We start from the raw sequence: 15,006 nt of genomic DNA, 5'->3' as shown, positions 1-15,006 counted from the left end.
CCAGCACATTTTTTTAAGTTCGACCCCCAAGGATTGGCGGGTGGGGGGTGCAGGGGGGTTGGAACAAATATTCCGAGGAGGCTTGCATGTTCTGCCGCAGTTGGGGGAGGAGCGACGGACCCCCGAGGTGGGGGTGGGGAGGAGGGGGAGCGCGCACGTGCTCCCGGGTGGATCCTCTTTGCAGGAGGGAGCTGCAGCCTCCTGGGTTTGCATGCACGAGAAAGGGTTGCGTTGGCGGGGTGCGGCGGGTGCGGCGGGGTGTGGGACCCCGCCCGGGCCCGGGTCCTTATCTCCGCCTCGGGAGCCTGTGTCCCAGCTCCCGGGCTCTGCCTCCTGCGGGTTCCCCCCAGTGGACTTTGGGGGTGTGTGTGTGTGGGGGGGGGGTGAGCTCTGAGCTGCTGCGTGACTCTGGGCAACTCCGCCCCTCCTTCCTCCATCCCTGCGCTCTCTCTCTCCCTCTCCCCCCTTCCCCTGCACTCCCTGGGGCCCATCAGGGTGCCCTGCCTTAGGTCCCCAGCGCCCCCCCCCACTTGTCTGGGTCCTGGGTGCAATCAATGGTACCGGCCTCCCTCCAGGCCTTCCTGTGCACGGGGCCACCCCAGCTTGGCCTTCACACCAGGCCCCAGCGGGCGTCCACCTCTCTACCTCTCTGCCTCTGTCCAAGATTCCCACTTGGGAGAGGGCAGTGATACGGAGGACACGTTGCAAAAAAGATAGAGGGGAAATAACAACAACGATAATAACAGTAATAATAATAATAATAATAATAATAATAATAATAATAATAATATGATGCACCTAAAGTCAGCATCTGGAAACTGATAGTTTGAGCTAGTTTTCCAGCAATTTCACTTTCTCCAGCTCTTTGAGACTCTTAAAGGGGTTAGGGGTAGCTGGTGGTGGAGGCAGTAACTTCTAGGTCATTCCTGTGTGGTTTGGATGTTTAATTTTTTTTTTTTAATGTTTAAATTTTAAATCAGCAGCCTTTGTGGGGAAAGAAACCAGCCGTGTAGGGAACTTTTAAGAGAGTGACCCTGCCTGGCTATGGTCATTTCTCCACCCTTGTGGACAGGTGAACCTGTGTAATCCCAGGTGTTGAAAATGAATTCCAGGAGAACCTGGGACTTGCTGGGTCCTTGTCAGTGGCCCGTGAAAGGGCTTCTGGAAAGAAAGACCTTTGCTTATATGCCATGTCATGCTAGGCCCCGGGCACGGTGTAGAAAAAGTTAAGACTGTCTGTCTGCCAAGGAGGCTGGGGATGAGGTTAATAATCACCCGGCTTGGATTTGAAACACTCCCAGTTTCTCAGTGTATCAGCAAGTTTTAAGCCTGAAATCCCACTTTCTCAGTGTATCAGCACGTCTTAAGCTTCAAATACCAGACCCTGTATTTTGTTTTGATTATTTTAATTTGTTGGGCGTGGGGGCAGGATTCTCCTCAGCTGAAGGCCATGAGGGTTACACTGGCCAGTGCTTAGGAGGACCATGAGGGGTGACAGGGAGAAAGCCTGGGGTCCTTTGCATGCTGGCATGTGTGTTCAGGGCCTTTGAGCTATCTCCCGATGACACTTCTTCTTTTTTTTTTCCCCCTTTATTTTTGGGCCACATCCGGTGATGCTCAGGGGTTTCTCCTGACTCTGCACTCAGGAATTAACTCCTGGTGGTGCTTGGGGAACCTTATGTGGTGCTGGAGATCGAACCTGAGTAGGCTATTGCAAGGCAAGCACCCTACCTGCTGTAATATTGTTCTTGGCGGATCCCTGCCTCTTCCTGCTCCCTGCCCTCCCAATAAACCCCACTTTTTGAAGAAAATTGGTATTAGAAATTTTTGCTTCACTTTGTTCTTTGGTAGGGAACTATGCTAGTCAGGGTCTGGCTTCTCCCTAATTTGTCAGTGATTGGATTTATTTTGTTTTTTAGTAAAGTGGATGGATACACGTTAGATTAGATCACTGATCACTGTTCTTCAGATCGTGGGTAGTCAAAAAAAAAAGTCTCTCATTTTCCTTCTTTTATTTTTTGGCCTGCTCAGGGTTAACTTGTGACTTTGCTGGCAGTGATCACTCCTGGTGGGCTTTAGGGGGCTGTATATGGAGTTGGGGATCCAGTCTGTGTTGGCTGTGTACAAGGCAAGAGCCTTGCCCACTGGACTATTGCTCTGGCCTCTAGTCTCTTATTTTAGAAAGAGAAATTACATAGAAAATGTCAGGAGCATCGCACAGGATAAGTGTAAATATTGGTTCCTGAAATATGTATCTTTACAATATTTATCTTATGCATATAGGTATGGGCTGATTTGATATCAGATCTGTATCTTACTGTGATCTCTGCTAAGAGATTTTGAACACTGAAATAAATTCCTAGCTTCTTTTTGCTGGTTTTTTTTTTTGAGGGGGGGGCATATCCAGCAATACTCAGGGACTACTCCCTACTTTGGTGCTCCAGGGTCTCTCGTGGTCATGTTCGGTTGACCCTCTATGGTGGTGCTGGGGTTTGTGCTGGGAAACTGAGTAGGACTTGACTTGTATGCAAGGCAAGTAACCCCTGTACCGTTTCTCTGTAGCCCCATAGATTTTTAATTTTTTTTTTCTTTTTGGGTCACACCTGGTGATGCACAGGGGTTACTCCTGGCTCTGCACTCAGGAATTACCCCTGGCAGTGCTCAGGGGACCATATAGGATGCTGGGAATCAAACCTGGGTTGGCTGCGTGCAAGGCAAACGCCCTACCCGCTGTGCTACTGCTCCAGGCCCTCTTAATTTGTTTTTGAAATAAAATACAACTTTGTTCTATCTATTTTGGTTTTCGGGATCACATCTGGCTGTGCTCAGGGCTTGCTCTCAGGGATCTTGACGGTGCCTGGCAGTGCTGGGGGAACCTTGGGAATCTCGGTGATGCTCTGGGAACCATATGGGATGCTGGGGATCAGGCCCAGGTTCACTGCATGCAAAGCAAATGTCTTACCGTCTGTACTATCTCTCTGTCCCTGAAGTATAATTTTACATGCATGCTCACTTTTGTTTGTTTATGAAGAGAATGTTAGTAGTTTCCCCCAGATTATTTAGACGGTTGAAGACAGCAACTCAAAGGTTATGACTTACTGCATTTCCCCCAAATTCCTCCTAAGCTAACTCTTTCAGAGCTGGAGAAGGGTTTGTATGGACCCGGAGCAGTTGAGTGTGGGACATAGTGGTCATCCTGGGGTTTGTGTGTGTCTGCGTGCAACTGTGTGCAAAGCTTGGTGTGGTGACCAGGCCTTGAAAACTCCTTGTCCATTCCAAACTTGCGGTACTGAGCTGGATACAGGACACATATAGACTGAACATTAGGGTCTTTTTAGTGTCATTTATTTATTTATTTATTTATTTGCCACACCTAGCAGTGTTCAAGGGGTAACTCCTGTGAGGGTTCACTCCTAGTGGGTGTGGGGGACCATGTGGAATGTCTAGGTTCAAACCCATGTTGGCTGCATCCAAGGCAAGTGCCCTATCCACTTTATTATCTCTTAGCACCCCTGAACATTAGGGTCTTATGCAGAAAAAAACTATTAGAATATTGTGAATGATTTGGAAGTCAACTCTCCTTGCAGTCTGCAGAATGAACACAAGAACTAGGTCAATTTTTAAGAGGCTGAGAAGGAAAATAAATCATCAGGATGTTGGTAGGCAGAATTTTTATAAGCTAGCACCATGTGACCAGAGTTGAGTACAAGTGGCTTTGTGGTCTAGTAAAGGCCTTTTCTTTCTTTCCCCTCCTTCTAATTTACCTTAAGGTGGTCCCAGGAGTCTTAAGATACAAGAAAAATTTTATTTTGCTTACCCTAAATATTTCTGGCTTTTGCAAGCCAGGAAAAAGAGCTACATATGAGGCAACTACAAAGAAAATAGATGAATAAGTTAATAAGTAGGTATTGGCAGACATGATGGCTAATTATAATAATAACCATAGCTCCTGTTTAACTAACAGCTAATATGCATAAAGCTTGCTGTGAGGTGCTTAATATAATGTCACAACACTGCAAGGTAGGGGGTATTTTATATCAAAAGAAATAGATGAAGAATTCTGTACAGGACACAGAGCTAGTAAGTTGCAGGGCCAGGGTTCAAGCCCTGGTTATTTTACCTACAAACTAATCAAAGGATATGCAAGGACATGAGAATATCATTGTAGAAGTGCCAGTTGTTAATTTCTGCTTTCATTTTAATTTTGTGTGTAGGGAATTGGCAATATTAGGGAGTCACACATATTATACCCTCTACCACTGAGCCACAGTTCAGGCCCCAGATTGTTGAATTTAAGCAAAAAATTTTTTAACATATTTATTATTAGAATTTATTTACTTATTTTTAAAAAGGGAAATGTGAATGTTAGAATATTATGCCTTTTGACTCATGTTCTCGCTCCTGTTTCTTTGAAAAACGGACTTTTATTCTTTAAATTCAGGTCTAGGGTCTAGAACTTTTATTTATTAAGTTCCCTAAGTATTTTATGCAACAAAATCTTAGAAGCAAAATGAAAGAAAGGAGGGATAAATTTGAGGACTCACTTGCAATTTTTGTTTTTTTTTCCTGAAAGAGGTCAGGGGAAATAACTAAAATATTTTTTAGATTTGGGTCTTGCAATAACCAGTGTGAAATTTTATGTGGAAAGGAAATTATTCAAAACATTTTAATATGGTATAACTTGATTTAGAGTATTGTCTGTGTTGGTAGTTCCAAGAAATATTTGAGTTTTCATGAAAATTATCACCGAACCTGAGAGTTTAAATATGGTTAAATCTAGACTGTAGGCCCCATTTATTAAAAAAAAATTATATATCTACCCCTCGAGCACTGATTCAAAATAAAATATAAGGAATTTAAAAAATGCTATTAACCATCATGAATTTATTGATCTTTTAGAAAAAACTCATTCGTTTATGGACTTTCCCCTTGGGTTGGGGTGATTGTAAGTCATTCCATTCTCAAGAGTTTGGGATGAGCATGTGATAAATCTGGGTTTATGGCTTGGTGGTGCTGGTGGTTCTCAAATGGGCATGAAACTGCTACCTGGAGAACACATTGGAAATATGCAAGGGATCGTAAGCATTTGGAAGGTGCAGAAATCAGAAATGAGAGTTACCCGGTAGTGTTCCAGAGTCATTGACCTACCAACCACCAATCACCTCATGCTCTGAGCAACTTGCAAAGGTCTTGTTGAGGTTAGTGAAAACCTCTTTACTTTTCTGAACCTAGATTATAAGTTGGTATAATATATAACTTGGCTTTTCCAGGATTAAAAATGCAGTGTATACTGGTGAAGGGAAAGGTGTTTGATCATTTTATAACCGAGACTTAAACCTGAAAGCTTAGTAACTTTTCCCACAGTGATTCAATAAATAAATATAAGAAGAAAATAAATAAATAAAATTATGAAAAAAAAAAAGTAAGATGGAGATCATGCCCAATTCAATCAGCTAATCAATGGCTGAATAAATAGCAGTACTCCTACATAAAAAAAAAAATGCAGTGTAAATCCAGGAAAGATTATACTTTGTTCAGAAAATCACGTCACTAGTACAAAAATAGTCTATCTTATTCTACTGCCACACAAGTATGCATATCTGTGATTTGTTCTCATATATATTCCTGCTTGAACATTTATTGAAAACTTTTTTATTAAAAATAATGTTTGTATTTATATTATAGTTGGTGCCTTATATATATTTTTGATATGATTTTGTGCTAGGTTATTTTATCTTTGGATTTAATTTAAAAATACTAAATAGGGAAATATTAAAATATTGTATCTTTATATAAATATATTTGTGGTGTTCGCAGTTTATAAATGACTTTATTTTGTACCTGTTAATGTTTTAAGATTATTATTTTTTTTTATTAGTGAAACACCATGAGGTACAATTGTAGACTTACAAACTTTTGTGCTTGGGTTTCAGTTATACAATGATTGAGTACCCATCCCTCTACCAGTGCCCATTCTTCACCACCAATGATCCCAGTAGCCCTCCCACCCCCCACCCTGCCTCTGTGGCAGGGCATTCCCTTTTGCTCACTCTTTCTTTTAGGGTGTTGTAGTTTGCAATAGAGGTATTGAGGACCATCGTGTTCGGTCTACAGTCTACTTTCAGCACGCATCTCACATCCCAAGCGAGTCCTCCAAACATCCTTTACTTGGCATTCCCTTCTCTATCTGAGCTGCCTTTTCCCCCAGCATGTGCTGCTGGCTTCCAAACCATGGAGCAGACCTCCTGGTACTTATCTCAACTATTCTTGGGTGTTCGACTCCCATTCTGTTGTTACTTTATATTCCCCAGATGAGTGCAGTCTTTCTATGTCTGTCCTTCTCTTTCTGGTTCACTTCACTTAGCATGATGCTTTCCATGTAGAAACACTTGTATGTAAATTTCATGAATTCATCTTTTTTAACAGCTGCATAGTATTTCATTGTGTAGATGTACTAAAGTTTCTTTAACAGTCATCTGTTCTCGGGCACTCGTTTTTTCCCCAAATTTTGGCTATTGTGAACAGTGCAGCAATAACATAGAAGTGCAGATGTCATTTCGACTGTACTTTTTTGCCTCTCTGGGATATATTCCCAGGAGTATTATTGCTGGGTCAAATGGGAGCTCAGTTTTAAGATCACTTTTTGAAGATCATTTATTTAATTCTGTATTGTAGTTCCTTTCTATATTGAGAATAATTACACCACTGAGATTGAGGTGCACATAAACTGCATTTTTAAGAAGTATTGGAATATGCGATCTGAAGAGAAACCAGAGTATTGGAATATAAGGGCTAAACTTCTTCGAAGAAAGTGATGTCCCTGATAATTGACTTTTTAAAATGCTAATAAAAATGGCACTTGATTTTTTTTTTATGGGTCACATCCAGTGATGCACAGGGGTTACTCCTGGCTCTGCACTGAGGAATCACAGGACTATATGGGATGCTGGGAATGGAACCCGGGTCCCGGGTCAGCTGTGTGCAAGGCTAACTCCTACCCACTGTGCTATTGCTCTAGCCCTGGCACTTGATTTTTAAAATTTTCATTTTTTTGTTACCCCTAGTGGTTCTTGGGAGATCAGGCATTACCAGGGATCAAACCTCGGTCTTTTTGGTTCCTCAGATGGGCCACTCTTGAGGTCATTTGGAGTCAGAGAGGTAGTACAGTGTGTACAGTGTGTAGCGTGTTTGCCTTGCAGGCGTCTGACCTGGGTTTGATCCTGGGCATCCCATATTATCTCATGAGTACCGCAGGAATGATCCCTGAGCACAAAACCAGGAGTAAGCTCTGAGAACAGCTGGGAGTGACCTCCAAACTTAGCCCCCTACATACAGAGCATGCGCTCCAGCCCTTTAAGCTAGCTCCCTGTCCCTAAACCGGTTCATCAGACTTTCATTTTCAAAGGGCAGGAGAGATAGTGTGGTGGATAAAGTGTTTGCTTTGTCCCCTGCTAGTCTGGGTTCAATCCCTGGCGCCACATATGTTCCCCCAAACTCTGCCAGGACTGATCCCTGAGCACAGAGCCAGGAGCAAGCCCCGAGTACAGCTGGGTATGGCCCATAAAACAAAGCGAACCAAAAAGTTCATTTTCTAATTGTGTGTTGATAAGATGTAGAACTATAATTATTTTTATTTGTTGACCCTATTTTAGTAACCTTGTTGAATTTGTTTACTAATATTTTTAACGGTGGTTTTACTATATAGGCAGATGATTTTCTATGAATATTAATAATTTTCTTTCTTTTAAAGTCATACTTTTTATTCCTTGACTTGATCTGCTACTGTCTACCTCACAAGGGTGAATGGAAATGGTTGTGGTGACTAGCTTTCTCTTGTTTTTTATTTTAGGGGAAAAGATATTAATCTTCCATTGTAGAATTTGATGTAAAATTTATGTTAACAGGGGCTGGAGTGATAGTACGGCAGATAGGGCATTTGCCTTGTAGAGACAGGAATTACCCCTGAGCATTGCTGGGTGTGACCCAAAAAAGCCAAAAAACTTTACATTAAGATACTTAAAATATTAGTTTAAAAAAATCATAGTTTAGGTAGCATGATTGTAATAATGTTAATCATACTTTTGATATACAAATTTACTGTAAGTTCACCATCATCAAATACCCCAACACTCCACCACTGTCCTTTTGTATAGTTTTTATTTTCTAAGTTTTTGGGGCCACACCTGGTACTGCTCAGGGCTTACTCCTGGCTCTGTGCTCAGGGATCACTCCTGCTGGGCTGAGAGGATCATTTGGTGTGCCAGGGAATGAACCTGGGTTGGCCATATGCAAGGCAAGCATCCCTCCACTGTACAATCCTCTGCCCCCACAGACAATAAAAAAAATTTTTTTTGCATCCAGTTCTATGACTCTAAAGAACTATGCTTCAAACTGAGCCACTTCATTTCCTACGAGTGTTCATTCACTACAATCATCACAGAGCATCAAGCATTTTGGACCAGATAGTCTTAGTGTTTTACCCAGAAGCACAATGAAAGAGGTGTTGACATACTTTGATATACAAAGAAGTCTCCACGTTTTTATTAAAATTTCAGTGATATCTTCCAATATTTCAACTGCTAATATTTTTTAATTAAACATTTTTCTAATTAAATTGGTCTGTGTGAATTACAGCGTTAGTCATGGTTGGGTTTCAGGCATGCAAATGTTCCAACGGTTTCAGGCATACAAGTGTTCCCTTCCCCAGTAGCCACTTCCCTCCACTAATGTCTCCAATTTCCCTCTCACCCTCCAGCCTGCCTTTGTGACAGGCACTTAAAAATACATCCTTGGTATTGTGGTTTATAGTCTGTTACTGATAGGGTTTTATGCATTGCACTCGACCACCTTTCAGCACCCCCCCTCCTGGTCAACCACTTCCCTCCACTATTGTAGTGTTCTCTGATATTAGAACACTTTATATCAAATTAAGAAAGTTATTTTCTATGTAGAGTTGTGTGCTAAGTTTCTATTGTGAGTTAGCGCGGAGTGTTTCTATGTTTGTTTTTGGTTTTGAGGCCACTCTTGGTAATGCTCAGGGGTTACTCCTGGCTCAGCACTCAGGAATTACTCCTGGAGGTGCCTAGGGGACCTTATGGGATACAAGGAATTGAACCCAGCTTGGCTACGTGCAAGGCAAGTGCCCTACCCACTGTACTATCTCTTTGGCCCCGAGTTCTGAGTTTTGTCAAAACTTTTTTTCTGTATTGTGGCCATCATGGAATGGTTTTATTTTACTCTCTTAATATGGAGAATTGCATTAATTTTAAGAGGTAGAGTCATTAACCTTTCTGGGTAAAGATTTAAATACTCAATTTAGTTGTGATATGTGTTATATAAGGTGATAGATTTGACTTGCTTTTTGAGGGTCACTTTTATTCACGAGAGAGATTACTTATAATTTCCCATTATCCTCTTGTCTTTTGGATACAAAGGTTTTGCTTACCTCATAAAACAAGATAAGAAATTACTGCTCGTTATTCTAGTCCAGGTAAGCATGTTATAGATTTGGAATATTCTTTAAGTGCCTGGAACAATTTACCCATGAAATATTTTGGATCTATACATTTTGTTGTCAAAGGTTTTAAAATAGTCATTTATTCATCTTAATAGATATTGATTTATTCAGAATTTTTATATTTATGCTTTAGTAAGTAGAGTTTTTTTTTTCTTTTTGGGTCACACCCGGCAATGCTCAGGGGTCACTCCTGGCTCTGTGCTCAGGAATTACCCCTGGCGGTGCTCAGAGGAACATATGGGATGCTGGGAATCGAACCCAGGTCGGCTGCGTGCAAGGCAAACGCCCTACCCGCTGTGCTATTGCTCCAGCCCCAAGTAGAGTTTTTAAGGGATTTTTCTATTTCATCTAAGTTTTCAGATTCATTAGTATAAAATTTTCTTTATATTTTATTATCTTGTAAATCTCTTATGGGGGCTGGAGTGATAGTACAGCAGGTAGTGCATTTGCTTTGCACACGGCCAACTCGGGTTCGATTTCCAGCATCCCATATGGTCCCCCAAGCACCGCCAGAAGTAATTCATGAGTGCATGAGCCAGGAGTAACCCCTGAGCGTCGCTGGGTGTGACCTAAAAAGCAAAAAAAAAAAAAAAAAAACCCAAAAAAACACAACAAAAAACAAAAAAGCCCCCAAATCTCTGATTGTATGGTTTCCCCCTGTGTTTTCATTCCCGACATTGTTATTTCTCTATTTTGGGGGATTGTTTTTGGGCCACACCTGCTGGTTCTTGGTGGCTATCCCTGCTCTATGTTTAGGGTTTGCTCCTGGGAGTGCTCAGGGGACCATGTGGTGTTGGGGACCAAACCTGGGCCTGTTGGATGCAGAGCATGTACTGCACCCCTTTAAGCTGTCTCCCCAGACCCTCTGTCTATTTTGTTTTGTTTTTGTTTTGCTCCTTGTGGTGCTTGGGATGCCAGGGTTTGAATCTGGGTCAGCTGCATGCAAGGAAAATGCCCAGCCCACTATACTATCTTCCTGGTCCTCATTTTATAGTATTTTTTGAAAAATACTAAAACCAGGACATGGAACAATTTGTTCTAATACTTTCACCTAAAATTTTTTTCCCCTTATTTTTTGTTTCTCTGGTTTCTTGACATGAAAACTTGTGTTTTTGAATTACTTAAAAAATCATAATGGGGCTGGAGCGATAGCACAGCGGGTAGGGCGTTCGCCTTACAAGCGGCCAACATGGCCGACCCGAGTTCGATTCCTCCGCCCCTCTCGGAGAGCCCGGCAAGCTACCGAGAGTAATCGATATGCCAGACACAGTAACAACAAAGTCTCCAATGGAGACGTTACTGGGCCTGCTCGAGCAAATCGACGATCAACGGGAGGGCCTTTGTTTTTGAGGGCCACACCCTGTGGTGCTCAGGGCTTACTCCTGGCAGGGCTTGGGGAAGCATACTGGGATTGAACCTGGCTTGGCCACTACAAGGGAAGTGCTCTTCCTACTGCGCTCTTTCTCTGGTCCCCCTTTGTTTATTTTTATACAGGTACTCCTCATTTTGGAGATGCAAATTGCTCCGAGTTTTGAATTTTAAATCGTTGCAAAGAAAGTTTTGTATGTTTTTCTATCCCATGAATTCTTTTAGTATAATCACCCCTCCATTTTTTAATTTGGGCACCATGGTTTACAGTATTGCTAATAATAGAGTTTCAGGCATATAAAACGTTCTAGCTTTATACCTACCACCTATGTCATGGGGCCTTTGCCAGTGTTTCAAGGTCCTTCCTATGTATCTACTCTTCCAGTGTTACAAGCTTTTTGTTTGCTAAATTTCTATAACATAACCATTAATGTTATTATTATTATTATTATTTTTAGGGTCATGCCCAAGGCTTATTCCTGCCCTTGTGTTCAGGAATCATTGTAGGCAGTGCTTAGGCAACCTTACGCACTGCCAGGGATCAAATTGGGGACAGCCTATACTTCTTCTCCAGTTCCAAACTATTTATTTTATTATTATTATTATTTTTTTTTCATTTTTGGGTCACACCCAGTGGTGCACAGGGGTTACTCCTGGCTCATGCACTCAGGAATTACTCCTGGCAGTGCTTAGGGGACCATATGGGATGCTGGGAATCAAACCCAGGTTGGCCGTGTACAAGGCAAATGCCCTACCCGCTGTGCTATCACTCCAGCCCCTTATTATTATTTTTTTAATTTAAGAATTAGGGTTTTTTGGAGGAGTGGTCACAGGTTTATAATAATGCTAACGCGTATGGTTTTTGATGTACACAATTACCTCACCTCTCCACCCCCAAAGTGTTCAAGACACTTGACCAATATCTTAATTTATTATTTTTTTAATTTGAAGCATGTGATTTACAATTGATGCTCTATCCTTTCTTTCTAGGTATTCAAGTTCTATAGTCGAGGACATGGGTTTGTCACAGCTTGATACTGTCTGTTCTCTGGTCTCTCTGTATACTGTGGATGAGTGAGATCATCTAGTGTTTGTCCTTCCTGTGATTCATTTCACTGAACATGGTACTCTCCATCTGAAAGAGCAGAAAATGGCATCATTTTCTTTTTTTATGGCTGTTTAGTATTTCATTGAGTACGTGTACCACAACTACCTTATCCAGTCATCTGCCATTGGACATTGGGGTTGTTTCCATACCTTGGCTATTGCACTGCACACTATGTTCTATGCAAGAACATAGCTATCCCTATGTCATTTCCAAACTAATGTTTTACTACTTGGGGAATGGATGCCCACAAGTAGAATTGCTCAGTCCTATGAAAGCTCGAGTTTTAATTTTTTGAGAAGTTTTCATATTATTTTATTTTTCTGGTCAAGGCTATTTTATTGGTAGCAGTTAAGTATAAATCAGAATATATATACATATATATATACATATATATATACATATACATATATATATATATTTGTTTTTTGGGTCATACCTGGTGATGCACAGGGGTTACTCCTGGCTCTGCACTCAAGAATTACTCCTGGCGGTGCTCAGGGGACCATGTGGGATGCTGGGAATTGAACCTGGGTCACCTGCGTGCAGGCAAACACCCTACCCGCTGTACTATCACTCTAGCCCCCAAGTCAGAAAATATTTGACCCCAAAGCACTGAGTTTTTTGGTCCATTTAACCAGCTGGGATGATAAGCTGACGTCAGCCCCGCTTCTAAGATGAGCAGCCATAGGCAGATAACATATGGCATGTGCTGTGCCACCAACTGGAAGAATCGCAGTGGCTCTGTACATCTCCTTTATTGCACTAGGATTTTCTCTTCCTCCTGAAATGGCTTTTGTTTCTCTGCAACTTGATTTTCAGATGGCCTCTGTGAAGCAGAAGCTGTACTTACTTACGGCCCTTTGGTACTCTGATGAAGAGCCAGCGATTTCTAACACATCTTGGCTCAATTACCTAAGAATTGTGACAACTGAAAAACTGGAATGAAAATCCCTTATGTTTATTAACTTTAACACTCTTTGGTTCTAATTTTCTGAATCTAGTTTTGCTTTGGTTTTTGGTTTTGGAGCCACACTTAGTGATGCTCAGGGGTTACTCCTGGCTCTGCACTCAGGAACTGCTCCCTGTGGTGCTTGGGATGCCAGGGTTTGAATCTGGGTCAGCTGCATGCAAGGAAAATGCCCAGCCCACTATACTATCTTCCTGGTCCTCATTTTATAGTATTTTTTGAAAAATACTAAAACCAGGACATGGAACAATTTGTTCTAATACTTTCACCTAAAATTTTTTTCCCCTTATTTTTTGTTTCTCTGGTTTCTTGACTTGAAAACTTGTGTTTTTGAATTACTTAAAAAAAATTGTAATGGGGCTGGAGCGATAGCACAGCGGGTAGGGCATTTGCCTTGCACACAGCCAACATGGCCGACCCAGGTTCGATTCCCAGCATCCCATATGGTCCCCCAAGCACCGCCAGGAGTAATTCCTGAGTGCATGAGCCAGGGGTAACCCCTGAGCCTCACCGGGTGTGACCCAAAGAGCAAAAAAAAAAAAAAAAAATTGTACTTAAAGCTATCAGTTTTCCTCTAAGCATTGCTTCAAATACATCCTATAAGTTTTTTTTATGCCATAAATTTTAATTCAAGTTGAAATTTTAAAATATTTTGTAATTTCTGTTGATTGTTTTTAACACATAGGCTTATCTACAAATTTACATCTTAATATGTCTAAGCAACTGGAAAAGTTTCTGGCTATATTTCTGTTATTTATTGCTAGCTTTTGTAGTGGTCAGAGAATTTACTGTTACTTGTTTTTGTTCTTTAAAATTTGTTGTTTTGAGACTTGACACATTATCAAGGTCTCTCTCTCTCTCTCTCATCACTTTTGGGCTGTTGTAGGGCCATTGGGGCTGCTGTTTTTGGGGGTGCTTAGGGAATCATTCATGTTAAGGATTAAACCTAGGCCCTTGCGCATGAGAGGCATATGTTCTACCACATACCCAGCTCCATCTTTATAATATTGTATCTACTGGAGCTGGAGAGATAGTGTAGCGGGGTATGGTATTTGCCTTCCATGTTGTTGACCCGAGTTCGATCCCTAGCACCACATATGGTCCCCTGAGCCCTCCAGGACTGATCCCTGAGTGCAGAACCAGGAGTAAGCCCTGAGAAGCACTGGGTGTGGCCCCCAAACAAATAAAATCACTGTCACTGTCCTCCCGTTGTTCATCGATTTGCGGCCAACGTGGCCAACCCAAGTTCTATTCCTCTGCCCCTCTTGGAGAGCCCAGCAAACAAATAAAATAAAATAAAATAAAATAATGCATCTGCTAGAACCAGAGAAGTAATACAGCAGGTAGGGTCCTTGCCTTGCATGTATCTGACCCACACTTGATCCCTGGCACCCAATATGTTTCCCCAAACCGTACTGGAATGGTCCCTGGAATGGTCCCAAACAAAATCAAAATTAAATATCCTCTTTGACTGCTTGGCTCCATGTTTTATATATGTCAGTCTTGCTCTCCATGTAAGCTAGGTCTTCCATAGCCTCACTATTCTTTGTCTTATTCCGATGCTTCCTGAGAGGGTTAAACCCATTATGCTTTGGATTTGACAATGCGTCCTTTCATATTTGCCAACTTTTGCCTTACTTAACTATGAGGCTCTTAGGTAAATACCACATAAATTTAGGATGATGTGTCCCTATTATAAAATGCCTTTCATAATCTCTAGCAATGCTTCCTAATATTAAGTCTACCGTCCTCACAGTAATGAAGCCTCTCCAGCTTCCTGCGAATAAAAAATACATGGCGTATCTTTTTTCTATCTTATTGGATCACCAAAGCGGTGCTCTGGAGTCACTTCTGGTTGTGCTCAGGAGTCAAGCCAGGGTTGGCTGCATGTAAGGCAATCACCTTAATTCCCGTGCTTTGTTTTCTACCTGTGTTTAGTGGCTACCCTGTTTTTTTTTTTTGGCTTTTTGGGTCACACCCGGCAATGCACAGGGGTTACTCCTGGCTCTGCACTCAGGAATTACTCCTGGAGGTGCTCAGGGGACC

The 15,006-nt window shown here is 41.8% G+C and overlaps 1 protein-coding gene across 2 annotated transcripts in view; it reads left to right on the top strand.

Moving 5' to 3' along the window:
* Window positions 1-15,006, top strand: part of DNAJC6 (DnaJ heat shock protein family (Hsp40) member C6) — a 168,413-nt gene that overhangs the window by 17,094 nt on the left and 136,313 nt on the right. The gene's annotated exons all lie outside the window — the stretch shown is intronic.

The sequence above is a fragment of the Sorex fumeus genome, unplaced genomic scaffold (genome assembly GCF_029834395.1).
Source record: "Sorex fumeus unplaced genomic scaffold, SorFum_2.1 ptg000045l, whole genome shotgun sequence".
NCBI classification, from domain to species: Eukaryota; Metazoa; Chordata; class Mammalia; order Eulipotyphla; family Soricidae; genus Sorex; species Sorex fumeus.
This window is presented reverse-complemented; position numbering and strand designations above follow the sequence as displayed.